Below are 22,662 nucleotides of genomic sequence, written 5' to 3' on the forward strand. Positions count from 1 at the left end.
GAGAATATAAACTGCAAACTGACTGGAAGCATACGGTGACGTATTTTTTCGTTTCTCTTTTTGTCTCCAAATCGGCTGCACACAGTAATAGTTTGTCACCCGGACGTCGGTCCGACGCAAGCGAAATATTCGTGTGTATTGGAAGGAGTCCGACCGACTCTATGCACATGTAGTGGTTGTTTCTTTGTAGTATTGAATCATACGATTGTGCGGTCGCTTTTCGTTAGCGTGATGATTGCCAGTCATTTGACTGTTTTGCAGTCATTCGCTGCTCCAAACGGTAAAGGCAACTTGATCGAAACGAAAATGTCAAAAAGTTTTAGAACGCGTTCATTCTGTTGCATGCATTCGGCGTTTGACTGAGCAAACTGCCAGTTGTGTAATGCATAGCGTTCGTATTCCACCTCTAAACGGACGGTGTGAACTTGAATGCGCGTTGGTGTGACTGCGGTAGAAAAAAAGGATCGGTCGAAGCCCTGGTTCTGACTTGCAGTTCTAGCATATGGATTCCGTATCACCATATCAGGCCTAATATCATTATATTTTTCAAAATTGATATTGTCCCGTTCTGTTTGGATACTATCAGCACCTTTATTTCATTACTTTCTTCTACCGTCCTTCCGTTAATTGTAAAAAACTACCATTATAAAAAAAATTTTTTCTTCTCCTAGCTTATCCATGTGGTGCCCATGAATTGCAAGAGAACTTGTATAGTGACCCACTGTTACTGCATATAACATCAATTAAACTACCGACTATTCCAGCGAGCAGATTGCGATTATAAAAACCAGCTTCAACTACGGACCGCGCCAGTACCGGTTGCTTTGCCGTTTGAGCAGCTGATGTACTCGAGAAGTAGTTTTATGAATGGATTTTTTTGTATCCCCGAAAAAGTTGCATGCAGAATCGTGAAATAACAGAAAGGAGATGCTCATGGGAACGAAAAAAAAACATTGCCGCCAGGGAAAGGGTATCTTGCAGTGAACAATGTTTTCAGGGCGTATAGTGGGCCTACTTAGGCAGTTTATTAAAGTGGTTGCAGTTGCAATGCTGTAAGCATACCAAAAGACACTGCCTTGTGTGGAAACGGTTGGCAAAGGGAAAGAGCGGGTCCTCGTACTATGCGGTGCATGATGCACTTGGAGAATTCTCTCCAGGAAAAAGCATATTATATGCGTCGAAGAATAAAATGAGCGAATAAGGATAATGATAATAACCATAATTCCAGGTCTTTATTCCATTGCAGCGTATGATTTAAGCGCAGCTTAAAGTGGAGAAGCATGGCAAATTAGATTTAATTTCATGGGCTGTCGTATACCACATCGGGGGAATTATACTCAGTTTTATGAACATTAGATCAACTAGAACTCACCTGATATAGGTAAGTAACTTCAGAAAATAAATTCATCGTGAGCATAAAACCATCACGGTTTACCGATTTGTACTAGCACGGTAAGAAATATGACTAATGGTTGAATATAAATCACTGCTCTGTTCACCATTAGGACACACATGAAATCAGAATCATAAAAAGAGGACATTATACGATGATACCGTTTGTCAGATCAAGCTCCGAACAAAGCCTGGCCCAGCGGACGTACAGCGAGGGGAAACTTGTGATACATGAAAATGTCTCTTTTTCCGCTCTCGAGATACCGTTGACATCATAAAAATGACCGGTCATCTAATATATTGCCGATGGTCGCCCACCGTTCTTTCGAAGCGCGGTGCCAGATATGATTCTGTCGAATGTGTCACTGACAACTGAACATGTGACAAGGAATAGTTAGCCATAAAGGCGCTTCATCAATTGAACTACGGGGCACGCTATTGGGACTTGCTTTTGCTACATACATTCGATTCAGGGTGACATTTCGATATAATGAGGTGACGTTATTCGATTAATATCCGTTTGGCACCTGATTGTGTCACTGTTGCTACAGCACTATTGATGGAAGAAAATTGGCGAAAAACGATTGTATAACGTGCTAACTAATGTCACCATGTTGTCTACAAATTTGCATGCATAATGCAAATTGTCAAGATCCCCAAACTGGATCGATTAAAAGTTAGAAATTAGACCATGGTTAGCGAAAGATGACTCGTTTTTTTTTCACTTGACATGCGCCAATCATTCGTGACTTGTATAATCTTGTTATCCTTCGTCGATCAGTGACGACGAGAAAAACAATTGTCAGTCATAGTTTAATCCTACGCAAGATACGGTGGACTTTGTTGTCGCACGGTGAGATAATACTCAACCCAATATGTTCGATGTTCGGAAAGTTTATGCCGACACGAACACATCTGGCAGGGCAGTAAAACATAACTCTCATAAATCATAAACTCGGATCAGACCCTGAGCAGCGCGGGTCCGAGCGAGCGAAAGAAAACAAACCCCTCGACGAGACTCGAGCAAACGGCAAACATTTGGGAAGCTTTGCCCTTTTATATTGGAATGGGCACACGTGATGATTGTATGATTGTCACCAATTTGTGTCAATCATAATAAAAAGTGCTTTTTCTCCTCATCACCATCGCACCCGTTGTTGTCATTCTCGTTTACTGTCAGCTCGTTTGGTGGAAAGATAAAGACTATGTTTGTGTCTTATTATCTGTTTCAACCGAAAGTGAATGTTGCAACGCCCTCTGTCAGTTCATTTGCATAACATACACTTTCCGATGACGGCGTACGTACGGCGAACCGCCCAACCCTAGGTGTTGGATAATTTCGTCCGGAACAACTGTATGTTGTAAGGTACTCAAACTGTCCACTTCAATCAACTAACGTCAATCGAAATAGCATATATTATAAATACAATCAAATCACTCGACGAATCATCAAATTATCAATTTCTATTAATCGTTTCTTCGAACAACGGCATGCGATTCATTCACGTAAAAGTGCCACCATGCTGTTAGCAGTACAATTTAACATCTATAATTCCTTGTTGCGGCGACATCTATTCCGCAGGATACCAAATGTATATTCGATCAGGTGCGGAAATCTCTTGAGCCAGCTGGTTTTTTGCCATTCTGGTGGCCTGAATAGCAGCATGAACTCCACGTAGCGTGCATTGGCAGCGGCTAAACGCTGTGATCACAGGAGGTCGCACTCGGTTGGGTGTGCGGAATTTGAGATAAAAAAAATAAAATAAAAAGTTGCATTGCAAAATAAAACCTGTCCCTGGGAGACAAGCTGACTGTAGAGCCACACTAGGTCGCAGTGCTGACCCGCCCAGACCCAGACTGACCGGTATCAGAAGCGGCAATAAAGTAGACGGTTTACGAGTTTCGAAAATGGCAGTCACAATGTCCGAAATGTGGCTATCTTAGTTCGCGTATTCAACGTTAACAAGCCGCCGCCGTTGGCCCCTCTCTGTTATGACTTATTCCATTAGAGGTAATCTAAGGAGAGCTATTCCAGTCGCGTTGATCTGTCACGTCTGTGAAAAGGATTGTAGACTGGCGTCATCGCCTGCAAGCTGTCTGTTTGCCGCATAGCGCGGTGCTGTATTTTTAATATTTGTATCAATTCAATAGCAACGAAGCTGTATAAAATGCATCCGGATTTGCTTAGTAAATGTCCAACGAAAATGTTCGGCAGTGAAAAACATTTTGAAAACAATTTGAAAGCAACTTATCATAATTGAAAAACCAAAAGAGAGAGACGAATTATGTTGAGACTTTGTTGAAAAGTAGTAACACAAAATAAAACTTTAGAATGTCCATCCCAATTAAATATATTAAATGTATGGAATAACGACAAATATTGTAGAACATTACCGTGAAAATATATAAGAACTCACTAGTCTTCAATAACGGTACTCTTCAATCCGTCGACTATGTCAATAGTTAAATCAGAATCATTGGATACGATCTCATAGTCGTAGGATTAATACGGAAAATAGCTGATCACTTATTCTGTGAAGTTTGACTTCAAAAATATGAACTGTAGATTTCCATAAAGCGGCTGAGAAAGTTTACCTACGTTCTGAACAAATTTATTCTGTGATCCCTGAATCAAAAGTTAAGAATTATTAAAATATTTTCAAGAAAAGCTGAAAAAACTCCCTACTTCAACTCTTGTAGGCGAATGAGGCAGCATGGGATTAGCACCAAATGATGATACCCCAATTGCATGAAATGACTGGTTTGAGGAAATGGCAGCCAGCGATGGCGATGGAAAGGAAATAAGAAATCGGAAAACTATCGAAGCATTTCCACGAGAGAGAATTGGACCAAATAACGAAGGGCATGGAATCAGGTGATCGCGATCCTGAGGAGAAAAAGGTGCCAGAAGAAGTACAGATGTCGTAAAAAGCTAAAACAACTATTCCGGAGTAATGATACGGGCAAGAGTCATGAAAAGGTTAGCCAACCTCGTAAGGGCTGCGCACTGAAATGTGGCAAATGTAGGGACGAGGAGGAAAAACTACTTTCAAACGAACGTAATCGACAAACACAAGCCTCCCCCGAACTCCCGCGTTGATAATTGCGTCCGTCAGTAAAACGAGTTACATTAAACTTCTCAGTCGGTGGTTGAACTACAATAGACGCAGGAAAAGGCACAATTTGTGTTTAAAAATAACTCAACCCGCCAGTGTTGATGCAGTTTGAAATACGTCGTACGTATAATAAGGGGGTTGTGGAGTCTCTTTTTTGTCCAGCTGTGATTCAAAGGTTACTATCTGCGATCCATAGTCCTTTTTCGTCGCGTGGGTCTATTCCGATTGTTCAAGTAAAAATTTATTTGTTCTTCGTTCCGTGCTTTAGTGTTTTTCGTGGTGACGGTTTGCAAAGCCTGCTACATCAACCCCCTGTTTCGCCGGAGGGCCAACGAAGCTCGAAAGAGCCCTCCTTTCCTGTCAGCATTCGACCTTGGCTGCCACCGGGGTTGGTTACCCGATCTCCACCAAAGTTGTCGTTTCCCGGCTGGTGCCACGAGGAGGTAGGAATACTTACTTAGGTGGCTTGCCGTCCTAAGACAAAGCCTGTTGAACAAAATTTCTCCATGTAACTCGGTTGAGGGCTACCGCTCTCCAATTCCTCGGACACCGAGTACTCTCCGCCAGATCTCGCTCCACCTGGTCAAACCATCTTGCTCGCTGCGCTCCTGGTCGTCTTGTTCCTACCGGATTTGAGGCGAACACCATCTTTGCAGGGCAGTTGTCCGGAATTCTTGCAACATGCCCTGCCCATCGCATCCGTCCAGCTTTAGCCACCTTCTGGATACTGGGTTCGCCATAGAGCTGTGCGAGTTCATGGTTCATCCTCCGCCTCCATACTCCGTTCTCCTGTACGCCGCCGAAGATCGTTCTTAGCACTCGTCGTTCGAAAACTCCGAGCACTCGCAGGTCCTCCTCGAGCATTGTCCATGTTTCATGCCCGTAGAGAACAACCGGTCTAATAAGCGTCTTGTACAGGGTGCACTTTGTACGGGGACTTAGTCTGCTCGACCGCAATTGCTTGTGGAGCCCATAGTAAGCACGACTTCCGCTGATAATACGCCTCCGAATCTCACGGCTGGTATCATTGTCCGCCGTTACCAGTGAGCCAAGGTAGACAAATTCATCGACTACCTCAAACTCATCGCCGTCGATCAATATACTACTGCCCAAGCGGTGTCGTTCGGCCTCGGTTCCGCTGGCCAGCATGTACTTTGTTTTAGACGTATTTACCTTTAACCCAATCTTTTCTGCTTCGCGCTTTAGTCTGGTGTACTGTTCTGCCGATAATATCCATGTCATCGGCAAAGCAGACGAATTGACTAGATTTGTTGAATATCGTGCCCCGCGTGTTGATATCCGCTCGGTTCATAACACCTTGTAGCGCTATGTTGAACAGCAGGCATGAAAGACCATCACCTTGACGAAGCCCTCTGTGTGATTCGAATGAACTTGACAATCCACCCGAAATCCGAACACAGCACTGCGTACCATCCATCGTAGATTTAATCAGTTTGATGAGCTTCCTGGGGAAGCTGTTCTCGTCCATGATTTTCCATAGCTCTTTCCGGTCGATGGTATCATATGCGGCTTTGAAGTCAACGAATAAATGATGCGTGGGAACTCTGTATTCACGGCCCTTTTGGAGGATTTGCCGCAGTGTAAATATTTGATCCGTTGTAGACCGACCTTCGACGAAGCCGGCTTGATAAGTTCCCACAAATCTATTCGCAATTGGTGATAGACGGTGGAAAATGATTTGGGACAGCACTTTATAAGCGGCATTGAGAACGGTGATCGCTCGATAGTTCTCACAGTCCAACTTGTCGCCCTTTTTGTAGATCCGGCAGATAACCCCATCTTTCCACTCCTCCGGTAGCTGTTCCGTATCCCAAATTCTAACAATTAGTCGGTGTAGACAAACGGCCAGCTTTTCTGGTCCCATTTTAATAAGCTCCGCTCCGATGCCATCTTTTCCAGCTGACTTGTTGTTCTTTAGCTGCATGATGGCCTCCTTAACTTCGCCTATCGTTGGGGCTGGCACCTCTTCCCCGTTTGCTGCACCGTCGAAATCGCTTTCCCCGCCGCCATGGTTTTCCGCCTGGGCGCCATTCAGGTGTTCGTCGAAGTGCTGCTTCCACCTATCCGTCACCTCACGATCGTCCGTCAGAATACTGCCAGTCTTATCCCGACACATTTCGGCTCGCGGCACAAAGCCTTTGCGGGATCCGTTCAGTTTCTGGTAGAACTTCCGCGTTTCCTGAGAACGATGCAGCCGCTCCAACTCCGCATATTCCTGCTCTTCCAGGTTGCGCTTTTTCTCCCGAAAGATTTAGTTTCGCTGCATCTTCTTCTGTTTGTGTCTTTCCACGTTCTGACGTGTGGCACTGCGCATCTTGGCCGCCCGCGCAGCGTTCTCCTCATCCATCACCCTCCTACATTCATCGTCAAACCAATCGTTCCGCTGATTCCGGGTCACATGCCCGATGGAGCTCTCCGCTACACTGCTGATGGCTGTTTTGATAGTGTTCCAACAGTCCTCGAGAGGGACTTCGTCCAGCTCGTCCTCTTCCGGCAGTGCAGCTTCGAGTGAATGCGCGTAGTTTGCGGCGACGTCTGGCTGCTTCAGCCGCGCGAGATCTAACCGAGGCTGGCGTCGGTACCGAATGTTGTTCACAACGGAGAGTCTTCGGGCGCATCTTAACCATCACTAGGTAGTGGTCCGAGTCAACGTTAGCGCTTCGATAGGATCTGACGTCGATAATGTCTGAGAAGTGCCGACTGTCGATCAAAACGTGGTCGATCTGTGATTCTGTCTGATTTGGTGACCTCCAGGTGTACTTATGGTGGATTCTGTGCTGGAAAAAGGTACTACGTACGGCCATATTCTTGGAGGCGGCAAAGTCGATAAGTCTTAGGCCCATTTCATTGGTTCGCTAGTGTGCACTGAACCTTCCAATCACCGGTTTGTATTCCTCCACCTGGCCGACCTGAGCATTGAAATCCTCGATGACGATCTTGATATCATGTTTTGGGCAGCGGTCGTATTCACTCTCCAACTGCGCGTAGAATTCATCCTTGTCGTCATCGGTACTTCTGAGGTGAGGGCTGTGCACGTTGATGATGCTTATGTTGAAGAATCGGCCCTTGATTCTCAACCTGCACATTCCAGGATTGATTGGCCACCACCCAATCACCCGTTTCCGCATCTCGCCCATCACTATGAAAGCTGTACCCAGCTCGTGTGTGTTGCCGCAGCTCTGGTAGATGGTATGTCCATCTCTGAACGTACGTACCGTTGAGCTCTTCCAGCACACCTCCTGCAGCGCTACGACGTCGAACTTGCGGCTCTTCAATACGTCGGAGAGCACTCGAGTGCTCCCTTGGAAGTTGAGAGATCGGCAGTTCCACGTCCCGAGTTTCCAATCCATAGTCCTTTTTCGTCGCGTGGGTCTATTCCGATTGTTCCAGAAAGAATATATTTGTTCTTCGTTCCATGCTTTAATATTTTTCGTGGTGACGGCTTGCAAAGCCTGCTACACCAAACCCCTGTTTCGCCGGAGGGCCAACGAAGCTCGAAAGAGCCCTCCTTTCCTGTCAGCATACGACCTTGGCTTCCACCGGGGTTGGTTACCCGATCTCCACCAAAGTTGCTCGTATCCCGGCTGGTACCACGAGGCGGTAGGAATAGGAGTTGCTGAATAAGAGGCTATGAACCACTGTAGGGTCTATTTTATGCCTACACGTGCACAAGGCACCGACGGTACGCATTATTCAGCCGTTTACCAGCCGGAGGTAGGAATAAGAGTTGCTGAATAAGACGCTATGAACCACTGTAGGGTCTATTTTATGCCTACACGTGCACAAGGCACCGACGGTACGCATTATTCAGTCGTTTACCAGCCTCCAAATCCTCCAAAAGGGCCGTAAATACAAAGTTCCCACGCATCATTTATTCGTTGACTTCAAAGCCGCATATGATACCATCGACCGGAAAGAGCTATGGAAAATCATGGACGAGAACAGCTTCCCCAGGAAGCTCATCAAACTGATTAAATCTACGATGGATGGTACACAGTGCTGTGTTCGGATTTCGGATGGATTGTCAAGTTCATTCGAATCACACTGAGGGCTTCGTCGATGGAGGCGGAGGATGAACCACGAACTCGCACAGTTTTATGGCGAACCCAGTATCCAGAAGGTGGCTAAAGCTGGACGGATCTGCGATCCACATAATTGATCTTAGATCGATCCGTGGATCTCCTAGCTTGGACAAAAAGGAGCGGTACACAAATTCTTAAGCTTTGCTTCAATGACCCCCCTAAATACAAGCAGTTCTTCGATGAGCACGCACCTCAATGGTGATATAACAGAAAATAACCTGGAAGTAGCTACAAACAATAACGGCATCCTGACTTTCGATGTCGAAGCCAAACGGATAGGACTTGTCATTAATGTATCGAAAACAAAATACATGAAAGGAAGAGGTTCTAAAGAAGTGAATGCTGACCTCCCTCCCCGGATTCATTTAGACGGTGATGAAATCGAGGTGGTAGAAGAGTTCGTGTATCTGGGCTCACTGGTTACCGCAGACAACGACACCAGCAGAGAAATACAAAGACGCATTATGGCAGGAAATCGTGCCTACTTTGGACTCCGTAGGACGCTGCGATCGAACAAAATTCGCCACCGCACGAAGTTAACAATCTACAAGACGCTGATTAGACCGGTAGTCCTTTACGGCCATGAGACATGGACTATGCTCGTGGAGGACCAACGCGCCCTTAGTGTTTTCGAACGGAAGGTGTTGCGCACCATCTACGGCGGAGTGCAGATGGAAGACGGAACGTGGAGGAGGCGAATGAACCATGAATTGCATCAGCTGCTTAGGGAACCACCCATCGCTGCCACCGCAAAAATCGGTCGCCTGCGATGGGCTGGGCATGTCGTGAGGATGTCGGACGATTGCCCGGTTAAAAAAGTTCTCAATAACGATCCGACTGGAACGAGACGGCGGGGCGCGCAGCGAGCAAGATGGATCGATCAAGTGGAAGGCGACCTGCGGACCCTACGTAGACTACGTGGCTGGCGAATTGCGGCCATGGACCGAGTAGAATGGAGACGACTTCTTCGTACAGCAGAGGAAACCACGGCCTGGAGCTGATTACTTACTTACTTAAGTAAGAGCCGACGGAAAGGACCGAATCCTCCGGTTGAAGTCTACCACTAGTAAGAGCACCTCATTGGATAATTTCTAGGATTTCGTAGGAGAAGAAACTACCGGTGAAATGGATGAAAGGAGTCGTTTTCCCCACCGGCAAATGGCGATCGGTTCGATTGCTCTAATTACCGCGGCATTACGCTGATCAACGCTATTTCAGGATGCTTGCCCAAATCTTGTTATGTCCTCTATTTCCAATAGAAAAAGTGATACTGTTACTGTTAAATAGACGGTAAGACCGATCTTGGGTACCAGCGCAGAGAAGCTACTTCAAGAATCGGGTGCTATTCCACGAGGCAAACGATGGACAGAGATCGTTTAGGATTACAGTCGAAGTCCCCCAAGGCTATACCCTGTATTCATCGCTCTAGGATGGGATGTACTTCAAATTACTAAAGGTGACCTTGCCTATAGGCGTGGATATCATTGGCTTTGCGGACGCCATCCTGATAGTGGTGACAATTGGGTATTTTAGCGGTATTTAAATTCTCGCATATTATGATAATATATGATGTCACTGTAAAGTCACATGAAGACTTTTTCAAATTTGACGAGTAAAAGTAATAAAAAAAAGCATTTTTTTCATTTAAAAATTTAGACGATAGCTTATAAGTAAATCATTTTTCTTCTCAGCTCGCCTTAGACAACACAGTGGATAGATAAACTATGGTCATCAACCGATACAGGTTTCATATGGGAGCTGTCAAAAGCTCGGTCAAAATGAAAAGCTCTATCAGAAAGATAGAAGAGAGGAAGAGAACTTCTGACATCATTTCAATCAATCGGCTTGGTTGATATCTGTCAAACAGCAAATCATTCTATTTTTGATTTTTATTAATTTTTTCATCAAATATTAGAACTGTTAGATTCAGAAAACGACGGGCTATCAAATGAGGTAAAAAAGCAACTTTTTTGGGAAAATTAAAATACCCAATTGAAGAGCACACAATAATTTCGAAGCTGAGAGTGAAACATCTGGGTATGTGGATCGTTGACCGGCCAAATTTTAACAGCCACGTCGACTACTCCTGCGAAAAGGCAACAAAAGCGATTGTCGCGTAGGCCGAAATCATGCCAAACATTTACGGTTCAAGCGGCTGCAAGAGTTGTGTTTTAACTAGTAGATTCTCGTCGATATTGCGTTACAGCGATCCAGCCTAGATTGCAGCGTTAGAAACTCAGCAAAATAAGAAGAGATTGAACAGTACGTTTCGGCTTATGGCAACGCGCGTCGTGAGCCCGTACAGAATCATCGTCGGAAGCGGTCAGCATTATAGCCAGGATGATCCCAATCGGCAAAGGAATAATCAAAGCTATGCAAGCGGAATCAATGCTCAAGTGGCAGCAGGAGAGCAATATTTCGACTAACGGCAGGTGGATGCATAGGCTAGTACCGGTCTTCACAGTCTGGGTAAACAGAAAGCACGGGGAAGTGAACTTCTGTTTGACGTAATTGCTTTCGAAACATGACTGCTTCAGACAGTATTTGCACCGATTCGATCATGCAAGGTCTCCTCTCTGTCCGGAATGCTGTGATGTGGAAGAATCACCCGAGCACATGGTCTTTGCATGTACCAGATTTGAAGCGATGCTTGCGAAGTTTCCCGCGTTAACAGGTTAACAGCACTAGAATGGAATGTACGACGAAATAGTCAAGCTGACCTTACCTAGAGGGGTGGATATCGTTGACATTCACCGACAGTCTCCGGGACAAGTGGAAATATTGGCGACCGAGTCGATAGACATAGTCGGATGCTAATGATAACATAACACAAAACGGAAATATTGGTCGTTAGCAAACGGAAGTTAATTCGGCGTAGACGCCATTTGAAGAGCACGGAATAACCTCGAAACTAGGAGTGAAACATCTAAATGTGTGTATAGAAGATCGGCTAAATTTTAACTGTACATCGGCGTAACGTCCAGCGAGAAGGCGTCAAAAGTGCACGTTAAAAAAACGCGCTGGCCAGAATTATGGCAGCTGCAAGACCGAGTATTTGCTAGTGTAACATCGTCGATATTGCAGGGCTGAAATCTCAGCAAAATAAATTGAGATTAAACAGTATGTTTCGGCTTATCGAACACACGACACGTATGTGTGCGCAGAAGTCGTGAGAGCACCCAAGTCGCCAGTGCAGAATCATATCATCGGAAGTGGTCAGCGTATGAATCCAATCGGCACCATCTTGGTGGAGGACAGTGAATGCTATAAACGGAAGGATACCAGAGGAATAACAGAAGCTATGCTCAAATAGTAGCAGAAGAGTAACAAATCAACTAACGGCAGGTGGACGCATAGGCTAATACCGGTCCTCTCAGTCTGAGTAAATTGAAAGCACGGGGAAGTGAACTTCTCTGATTTAATCTCTTTCGGGACATGGTTGGTTCAGCCAGTATTTTCACCGATTTTGACACGCAACGTCACCCCTTTGTCCGGAATGCCGTGATCTGGAAGGACCACTCGAGTATGTGGTCTTTGTGTGCCCCAGTTGTGAAGCGATGCGTATGGAGTTTCCCGCGTTAGGATGAAGGCTCTTGGTAGGGGCCAGTCCCGGCATAGTGGTTAGCATTTGCGCCTCTCACGCCGAGGACCTGGGTTCAAATCCCAACCCCGCAGAAGTCACGGATGACCCAAGCTGGTTAAAGCGACTATAATCTAACAAAAAAAGGCTCTTGGAACGTCGTCAGTAGCTGTATTTAAAAAAATGCTGGCTGAGCTGCGGCGAAAATGGAGGGCAGACCAGCAATGCTTAGTAATAATAAATGGAAAGAAGATAATGTGGCCCTTTGAACAACCGTCTCCAGGTTTCATATGACATACACACTAAAAACAACGCGATTCTGGGCGCCGTAAAACCCTAGATCGAACTCAAATGTGTAGGGGATGGGATGCTTCGCACCTCCTCTACCTAGATGTACAATGTTTAAAGTGTAAATCGGAGAAGTCTGTGCGAAATACACGTCAAGTAAAAGAGCACTACCTTATCGGTTTACGTCTCGACAGGTGGAGAAATCCCGTGAGGGTGGCTGTGACGGGAGGCGCCTCTTGTTGGACGGCACTTTCGATTCGGCTCACGTCTTGATGGGTAGATAACTCTCGCGAATGATAGTGCGCGGTCGGGTTGGAGTGTATTCTCGAAACGATTGAGAAATGACAGAAACTCACATAAATAACGCCTGCGAGGCCGTCAAGGTCAGGATGTTAAGTAGGTTGCAATCCCTGTATCGGTGCACGTCTCGGCAAGTAACGAACTAGTGCAAATGCACATCCTCTTCCCAAAGTAATGCTTAATGGTGGTTCCGCGAAGGCAGGCAACAAACGGTAAGTAAGGAGTTTTAAGTAGTTAGGCACAAAATACTAATTGTGGATCCCACACAGACTTTTTAACGTTAGAGAGACGCATAGTCCGCGTTTAGCGTGACTTTATCAACACTTCAGCTCATCGAAGCCCAAGGCTTCAGGATGCCGAGGGAATGAGGACATAAATGTTCCAAGATAGTGATTATGTACACTGCAATAGGAGTTTAATGTAATAAGGGCAGAAAATCCGAAAGAAGCAAAGTCCTACCGATTGCGCGCACTCAAAGTGATCGTCTTCGAAAGAAGCCAAATGATCGTTGTCATACTTGTGACTACAGCAAAATTCATATCCTGCTAACTCGAACATTGGGACTTTCCCTTTCTGGTGCTGGTGAGTGGTGGGATTGTTGAAGAGGACGGTTTTTGCCGTATTCGACCGAAAGGTGCTGCGGGTTATTATTGACGGAGTACAAATAGAAAACGGTTAGGTGCATGAATCACACGCTGCAGGATCTTTTTGGAGAGACATCATTTGTACAACTGTCAAAAGTCGGGTGGTTACTGGGAGCTGGCTAGGTCGCGAAGAAGCCGAACGTGCGGCGAAGGCTTTTCCGGCCAAAGACCCCGCCGGCACCAGAAATAATAGGAAACGAACACACAGACGCCAAATAGGCAGGAAAAGAAAGAAAACGGAAAATCTGATTTCCCTTTTTTTATATGTTAGTTTCTACCCTTATTACTCGCCTTCCTTGTTACCTTACCTTGAACTCTTGTTGATAAAAAGCACAAGTCAGGTTTTAATATATAAAATTTCACTGTCATTAAAGTGACTCTCGTCGTTAAACCACTGCTGTGTCATATTAAGTTATTTTACCTGCAAACCATACGAGCCTAATTGTTCAATTAATGAACCAATAAACTACGTGTGCTCTCTATACCGAGTATTATGTGCTTTAAAATTTCTAATGTTCGTAGTCTCCATGTTTTTTTATCTTACCTTCAACAAATAAAACTTAATAACCAAGCATATTGTACTAACCAGTAAAACATTACAGGAAAATAGAACCAGCGACCAAACCGATACATTTCATGAGTCCCCAGGAAGTAAATTGCTGCACTAATTGGTGGGACATTCTGGCCAACAATTTCCTTATGCAGAACGCGAGACGGGCCCTAGCCAGTGCCTACATAACCGTGTCCTCCGGGAGTAAGGAACGTCCGAATCCATTGTTGAAACCCAATGGTTTGGAACAAGCCCGAAAAAGAAGAGAGCTACGCTACGGCAGTACATTTTACGGTTATAAATAAAATGGAATCACATTTGCCTCACCTTGCATTTACCGTTCCGCGCGGCAGTTTTCCGTTTGCCCTAGGACCTGGACGCAATTCAGTACAGGCGAGTCGTAACTTAATGCAATAAAAACAAACTCATATTTACATTTCCTACAATTACCATATTATTGCCTTTACACAACTCAATTCGAGTCGCACACCCCGATCTGGTGCACTGTTCAACGCTCGCTGCTGTGACAGGAATGCTGCAGCCAGTCAGTGGTGGTGACGCTCGCTTGACTCAGATTGCAGGCTATTTACCGGCACATCTTTGTCTTCTTTTCGGCCGGCCGAACCGAGCAGTCACAAGCACAACGCAGCGCAGTGCGCGCGGCCAACAACGCCGTATTAATTTCCGCGGGGAAGAAGTGTCACTGGCCACCGCAGAAGCATGTACGAAATAAATATTATTGTTTTTATTTGCTTTCGAGCTTTTTTTTGTTCTATTTGTTTTAGTAGCTTGTGAAAATCACGTTTCAAAGGCGGATTATGCAGTAAAGAGTTCATTGTGCATTTAGGTACTAGTGGGGCATAGTAAAGCGAATGCGGACAGAGAGTGAATGCAAATATTTAAACATAGAAACCGGCTTTACGGTTTGTTTTGGATCATTAGACCGTGTATGTAACAAAAGTGAGAAAATCTAGACCGTGTATGTAACAAAAGTGAGAAAATCTTTTGGCTCAAGCCAGCACACTGAGCACGTTCTAACAATCTGAACATGTTGATCTTGCTGATCTAGCTAGAAATCGCAGCAGTTTTTCGCACCTTCTGCTGTTTCTCGCTTACCTTGATACGCTTTTAAAGTTGTCGTTTTTCTTTCGTCTGGCACTAAGTATAGCCGCAGACTCGCTGGCTGTAAACTATCGAGGGATAATAAAAGCCATTCCGAACCAGAATCAGTGTCTCTCCGGGGAGATTGTCTGTCAAGATAAATCAGAAAGAGTGCTTTCAGCACTCACACTTTGTGTAAATAATATTGAATTATGTGCATTCGATGGTAGACAACAGACCGACGTGCAGTCGAATCATAGACGTCTACTATAAATGCAATGCGTAAACTCTAGCTAAGGTACAGGGTGTTATGTTCGGAATAGTAACTTAACAGTAACTGCCTATCTGAAATGGCTTCAAAATTCTATTGAGGAAAACTAAGGGTCAACATGGAAGCACACAATTTCGACCGGCCTAGTAGAAAATTGTTCACTACACGTTATCTACTTTTCCAAACTATAAACTAGTTGCAGCAGTTGGCCGAATACAGTATACTGACTGAAGCTACATCGTTATATTTTTACCGACGATAGTTGAACCAGCCAAATGAAAATATAAAACACAAACACGGCTATAGCATCATAGCTAGTGGCAGGCCACAAATCTACAAATGATCAACAGCACCCTGAATGTTTATCTTTCGTGGATTTGTCGAAATATATTGAACTCAAACATGCTAGAAAAATGGTTAGCAAAAAGTAAAAAACCAAGTGCGACTCGAGCTGTGGTACAAATCGGTCGCAAATGTTAACGGCCGCTAGTTTTTTATTCACAGCTTGAAATTATTGGTTTTATAGTGTCTGTTGGTCAAGGCTGCCTATAGATTTATAATATTTATAGCCAGTCTTTTGAAAGACTGGATTTGTTTATACTCATTTTATTTTATTTGAAACAAAACTTTCAGAAATGACAGGTAAAAGTAAGAAAGTTCGCAGTGGCAAGAGAAACATAGATATACAAACCTCCGTAAACTTTAGCGTTGCGAGTGTCTTTTTAAGCATGAAACCGGAGATATTAAAAAACGTCTTTGAGGCCTGACCCTTCTTTATCAACAGACTTTGCAGCCGGCTGTTAGAGTACAGGGCAATTACGAGGCTAGCATAACGATCCTATTGACACTATAGCAGCACCGCCCAGTCGAGCCTGGAACATACGACGACTGACTTGATAGACCAGCATTGTATCTCCACGCTAGCTGGGAGGTGACTAATTGCTGATAAAAATCTTCAAATAACAAAATTACGTTAGGTACTACATATTGCGGTATTTATTAATGATTTGCAAAGTTTGCGGGCTAAACTAAAGTTAATTTTCAGACCGGTCGCAGAAGCAAGTATCATGTTCTGACCGAATAAGAAGCAGTATAATCTTCAATCTTTCGTATTTAACTGAAAAAAAGCACAAATTTTACACGTTTGGTAGAAGGATTGAGAGATCATTCAAGGTTGTATTAAAAGATCTTCTCAACGATCCAACCGTTGATGAGATTAAATCCGAGTTAAAAGATTTACTTGACATTGCTACAACCTACTTTACTTACTTACTCACTTAAGTGGCTTATCATCCTAAGACAATACCTGTTGAACAAGGTTTCTCTAGCTAACTCGGTTGTGGGCTACCGCTCTCGAATTCCTCGGACACCGAGTACCCTCCGCCACATCTTGCTCCACCTGGTCTAGCAATCTTGCTCGCCGCGCTCCTGATCGTCTTGCTCCTACCAGATTTGAGGCAAACACTTTCTTTGCACGATAGTTGTTCGGCATTTTTGCAACATGCCCTGCCCATCGTATCCGTCCAGTTTTAGCCATCTTTTGGATGCTGGGTTCGTCATAATTATCCTCCACCCCCATACTCCGTTCTCCTGTACGCCCGTAGAGCCCGTAGAGAACAACCGTCTAATAAGCGTCTTGTATCAGGGTAAACTTTGTACGGGGGCTTAAGGCCCAGACACAATTCCTATGGATTTTACAACGTTGCGGTAATTTGACAGTTTTTTCATGGGTTTTCAGTCAAATTTCCGCAACGTAGTAAAATCCGTATGCATTATATCCGGGCCTTTAGTCTGCTCGACCGCAATTTCTTGTGAATCCCATAATACAGGGTGTTCAAAGTGCGCATCATGTGCATTCTGTGTTTTGGTATTGGTGTCAGCTTTTGGCCGTATTCAAGCGTGGGAAGCTTCCACTGGTGTTTATCGAGAAAAACGTGAAAATCAACGCCGCGAACTATAAGACTGAGGTTCTGAAGAAGGTTGTGGCCCCGGCACTTCGTGACTTTTACGCGAAAGATCATTACGTCTTTCAACAGGACGGTGGGCGCACCGGTCCAAACGGGGAATATCGTCCAAGCGTGGTGTCGGGAGAATTTGAGTGAGTTTTTCGATAAGACTTTGTGGACTCCTAGCTCCCCGGATCCACAGGACTTGTAAGTATGGTCGTACATGCTGGCCTAGCAGAGCGAACATAAAGTGAGAATTTTCAAGATCTGGGACGAGATGCCCATGGACCAGGTGCGTGCCGCGTGTGATTCTTTTGAGAAACGTCTCAAGCTCGTCATAAAGCACGGAGGGGGGGTGCTTCCACTAAATATATCGTAAAGGTTCTCAATAAACACTGCTTCAATAGAAATTGACTCAGAAAAGAATATCTTTTAAAGTTTATTCGAACTTATTGAACACCTTGTAAGCACGACAGCTTTTATGGTCCCATTGTAATTGGCCCCCTGTTCTTGGAGACGGCAAAGTCGGTAAGTCTTAGGCCCATTTCATTGGTCAGCTGGTGTGCACTGAACCTTCCAATCACCGGTTTTTGTTCCTCGTCCTGGCCGTCCTGAGCATTAGAATCCCCGATGACGACCTTGATATTATGTTTTGGGCAGCAGTCATATTCACTCCCCAATTTCATGTAGAATTCATCCTTGTCATCATCGGTACTTCTGAGGTGATGGCTATGCACGTTGATGATGCTTATGCTGGAAACCCAGCCTTTTATTCTCAATCTGCACATTCTAAGATTGATTGGCCACCACCCAATCACCCGTTTCCGTATCTCGTCCATCATTATGAAAGCTATACCCAGCTTGTATGTGTTGCTGCAGCTGTGGTAGATGGTATGTCCATCTCTGAACGTACGTACCGTTGAGCTCTTCCAGCACACTTCCTGCAGCGTAACGACGTCGAACTTGTGGCTCTTCAGTACGCCGGAGAGCACTCGAGTGCTCCCTTGGAAGTTGAGAGATAGGCAGCTCCCCGTCCCGAGTTTCCAATCTATAGTCCTTTTTCGTCGTGTGGGTCTATTCCGATTGTTCTAGTCCAAATTTCCTTGTTCTTCATTCACTACTTAATAGTTTTTCATGGTGGCGGCTTGCTAGGCTTGTATTCGTCAGCGCAAAGTTCCTGGGTATGATATCGAAGTCACCTGCAAAGCTTAGGAGTCGGCTACCCTTGGATAAAATCGTGCCACTCGTTTTGATGCCCGCTCGTCGGATCACCCCCCAAAGAGCGATGTTGAACAGCATGTACCGTCACATTGTTTCAACCCTCACCGCGTCTCGAAGGGACTCGAGAGTGTCCCCGAGATGCGCGCGAAACACATAACCAGTGTTGAAAAATTCATAACAGCAAAAAACTTAATGAGATTTTAAGCACATGAAATTACAACCTTGATCACAAACCCCAAACTCGCATATGAATTTCTCTCGCTATTATACGTGATGTCTCTGTTACTATGCGATGTGAACCAAATTCAGCTGTGAGCGTTTTACTTAATTCTTCCACAGCTGGCATTTCATACAACGAACCAGAGAGCGAAAGAGAATCTATCGTCAGAGCAAACATCCGCAGCGAAGAATGCCGCATATATTCATGAATTAAGAAGGAGGAATTTACATATTACCTTCGCGGGAATCGACATTTTCTAAACTATAAAGTAAAAAGCCATGTAATTTAACAAACAATTTAACAAAACATGTAATTTAACTGTGTGTTTTAGTTTAACTTTGCGATTTATTTAGAGATTCATTCTCTCACGCTCACTCACAGCTACGTATCGAACGAGAGAATACCTATGCTGTTCAACAACGAAGTTGTATGTATATGTGCATAGCTCCGGGTAGCAGTTGAAGCAAAGTAGAATGTGATCAAGCGGGAAGAAATATGTGTGAGTTTTGTGCTTCTTGCTATGAAAACATCTGCATAGGATCAAGTTGACATGATACACGGTTGATTTTGATTTTTGATGAGTTTTGGGATGTTGAGTTTTTACCATCACTGCACATCACTCCAATGTCCCGTTAGTTTATCTGAAAGCCTGTGTGCGGGTCTCGTGCCTGTGTGCTGGTCTCGATCGACTATATAGTATGCTGCTTTGAAATCAATACAGCCCGTTCTGCTCTCGACATTTCTGCAAGATCTGTCGAATGGTAAAAATTTGGTCCGTAGCTGCTGAGCCCGCATAAATTACGTCTGGTATCGGTGACACCCGCCTAACAAGATCTGGTAGAGGACCTTGTAGGCGGCGTTTACCAGTGTTATGCCGCGATAGTTGCAGCAGTCGAGCCGATCACCCTTTTTGTAGAAGGGACAACCCACTCCTTCAATTCAATCCTCCGATAGCTTCTCCTCCTCCCAAATTTTGGAAAAAAAACCTGGTGTAGAGCCGTTGACAGCGTTTCTCAGTCATGTTTATAAAACTCTGCCGGTAGGCGGTCCTTACAAATGGATTTGTTTGTTACACTTTGTTTTTACACACTTGTGTGTGTGTGTGTGTGTGTGTGTGTGTGTGTGTGTGTGTGTGTGTGTGTGTGTGTGTGTGTGTGTGTGTGTGTGTGTGTGTGTGTGTGTGTGTGTGTGTGTGTGTGTGTGTGTGTGTGTGTGTGTGTGTGTGTGTGTGTGTGTGTGTGTGTGTGTGTGTGTGTGTGTGTGTGTGTGTGTGTGTGTGTGTGTGTGTGTGTGTGTGTGTGTGTGTGTGTGTGTGTGTGTGTGTGTGTGTGTGTGTGTGTGTGTGTGTGTGTGTGTGTGTGTGTGTGTGTGTGTGTGTGTGTGTGTGTGTGTGTGTGTGTGTGTGTGTGTGTGTGTGTGTGTGTGTGTGTGTGTGTGTGTGTGTGTGTGTGTGTGTGTGTGTGTGTGTGTGTGTGTGTGTGTGTGTGTGTGTGTGTGTGTGTGTGTGTGTGTGTGTGTGTGTGTGTGTGTGTGTGTGTGTGTGTGTGTGTGTGTGTGTGTGTGTGTGTGTGTGTGTGTGTGTGTGTGTGTGTGTGTGTGTGTGTGTGTGTGTGTGTGTGTGTGTGTGTGTGTGTGTGTGTGTGTGTGTGTGTGTGTGTGTGTGTGTGTGTGTGTGTGTGTGTGTGTGTGTGTGTGTGTGTGTGTGTGTGTGTGTGTGTGTGTGTGTGTGTGTGTGTGTGTGTGTGTGTGTGTGTGTGTGTGTGTGTGTGTGTGTGTGTGTGTGTGTGTGTGTGTGTGTGTGTGTGTGTGTGTGTGTGTGTGTGTGTGTGTGTGTGTGTGTGTGTGTGTGTGTGTGTGTGTGTGTGTGTGGGTGAGAGAGAGAGAGATAAAGAGAGAGAGAATTATCAAAAAAGAGAATGAACTAGAGAGAAAAAGTGACAGAGGCAATCTAATCTGTAACTTTTTGTTGTAAAGTGGAGGAGCGTTTGGTGCGAAGAATGGTAGACTGGATGAAGCTGGGAAATTTGGTAACTCTGTAGGAAAATCTGTAACTGTTACAATCTCTTTTTAGCTGCGTTCTTCATAATTTTACAAAAGTTCGAATGTTTAAGACAGCATTCCTAAGAACTACAGAAACCTATTTTTGTGCTTCCGTAACCTGTTTTAGGTGAACGTTATCACTCTGATGAACTCATTTGTAACCTAACAACGTGCCCGTAAAACTCTGAAAAATGTTGGTATGCCGCATGACTAGTCTTTGTTGAAACCAGATGTTGATCACTTTTTCTGTGACTTTTCGTGTCTGGTGGCCTGACAACTGGACATCCAACGACGAACTCCATCGTTGATATCATCAACAGCCGATGCCGGTAAAAATTCAGAAACTTACATAATTCTAATAGTGTTAAAAAACCACCATTTGTGATTGATTTTTTTGATTTGATTTATTTGATGTATAGGCTTTGCCCGTTATCACACTTAAAGATGTACATATAGATTCTAACAAGTAAATAAATACATAAAAATTTTACACATGATTATTAAAATACTGTTTAAGGTTATGTTTAAGCTGACCACTTGACATATCAATGGAAATTACGGATTGAAGATCGTTATAAATAGCCATCATTCGATACATGGGCTCATTCCGGGCATAATTCTGCGACCTGTTCGATAAATGAAACGGCCTAATTCTTCTTAAGCTGGTTCTGCCTTCATATCTAGTCACCTGGCTGAACAAATATGGTGCGCTGTATTTCTCCGAAATAACGTTTTTTAGAAACAGAACATCAATTAAAATCCTGCGGTCATTCAAGCTGTTGATTCCTACTAGCAAACAAAGAGATCGGTAGTCAGGCATTTCATCTCTCCAACCAAGATTGCGCAAAGCATATCGCACAAACTTTTTCTGCACACGCTCGATCCGGTTAACGTATATGTTATAAAATGGACGCCATACCACGCTTGCATACTCAATTGTGGTGCGGACCAAACCAGTGTAGATAGCAATTATCGTGTACGGGTCATCTAATTCACGGCTAAATCGTTTCACCATTCCGAATAATGAATTTGCTTTCGTTACTATCTTCTCGATGTGCTTGCCGAAGGTCAATTCACTGTCCATTTCAACGCCTAAATCACCATGGCAAGTTTTCCTTGGGACTAAATCATCACCTAGGCGGTACCCATATTCGATTTTACTCGATTTGCGACTAAAAGAGACCACTTTGCATTTGGAAACGTTTACTTTTAGTCCAAACAATTTGCAAAAGTCCAGAAAACGATTCAAGTTCTCTTGAAGAGTCGCACAATCCTTTGGGGAACGTACAGGAGTAAACATTTTTACGTCATCAGCATAGGTTAACACGAAAACATCGTTTAGCATATCGGGTAACTCATTCATGACGATAACAAACAGCAGAGGGCCCAGATGACTGCCTTGAGGTACTCCTGAGCGCGTATTGAACAGTTTAGAATTTGTATTGTGTAGTCTAACATATTGTAAGCGGTTGGTCAGGTACGAAGTTATCCATTTTAAGCAGACACCATTGAATCCATACTTCCGGAGAACTGCGGTCATTGCCCCTATGTTGACTACATCAAACGCTTTGGACATATCTGTATACACAGTATCGACTTGGAAGCCATCTGACATCCATTGCACTGTCCTGGAAACGAATTCCGTAAGATTGGTCACTGTTGAACGTTTTTTCAGAAATCCGTGTTGACAGTTTAGCATTAGAGGCTCGATCCATGTATATGCATGATCGTATACAATACTTTCAAACATCTTCGGTATTGCCGACAAAATAGAAACGCCTCTATAATTTTCTACGGATATCTTCGAACCATTTTTGTGAATTGGTACAATATGCGACATTTTCCAGATATCTGGAAATATTCCTGTTGTTAAAGATGCGTTGAATAGTA

The 22,662-nt window shown here is 44.3% G+C and overlaps 1 protein-coding gene across 6 annotated transcripts in view; it reads right to left on the bottom strand.

Annotated features, from left to right (window-relative positions):
* LOC128744297 (protein slit) overlaps positions 1-22,662 on the bottom strand; it is a 378,694-nt gene that overhangs the window by 333,093 nt on the left and 22,939 nt on the right. The window contains exon 1 of one of the 6 annotated variants that reach the window (XM_053841164.1): positions 15,090-15,188. The exons of the other annotated variants lie outside the window; for them this stretch is intronic. The gene's annotated coding sequence lies outside the window, so the exon portion shown is untranslated. Of the gene's footprint in view, positions 1-15,089; positions 15,189-22,662 lie in introns of those variants that run through there. 6 annotated transcript variants of the gene reach the window in all.

Source organism: Sabethes cyaneus, chromosome 3 (genome assembly GCF_943734655.1).
Source record: "Sabethes cyaneus chromosome 3, idSabCyanKW18_F2, whole genome shotgun sequence".
NCBI classification, from domain to species: Eukaryota; Metazoa; Arthropoda; class Insecta; order Diptera; family Culicidae; genus Sabethes; species Sabethes cyaneus.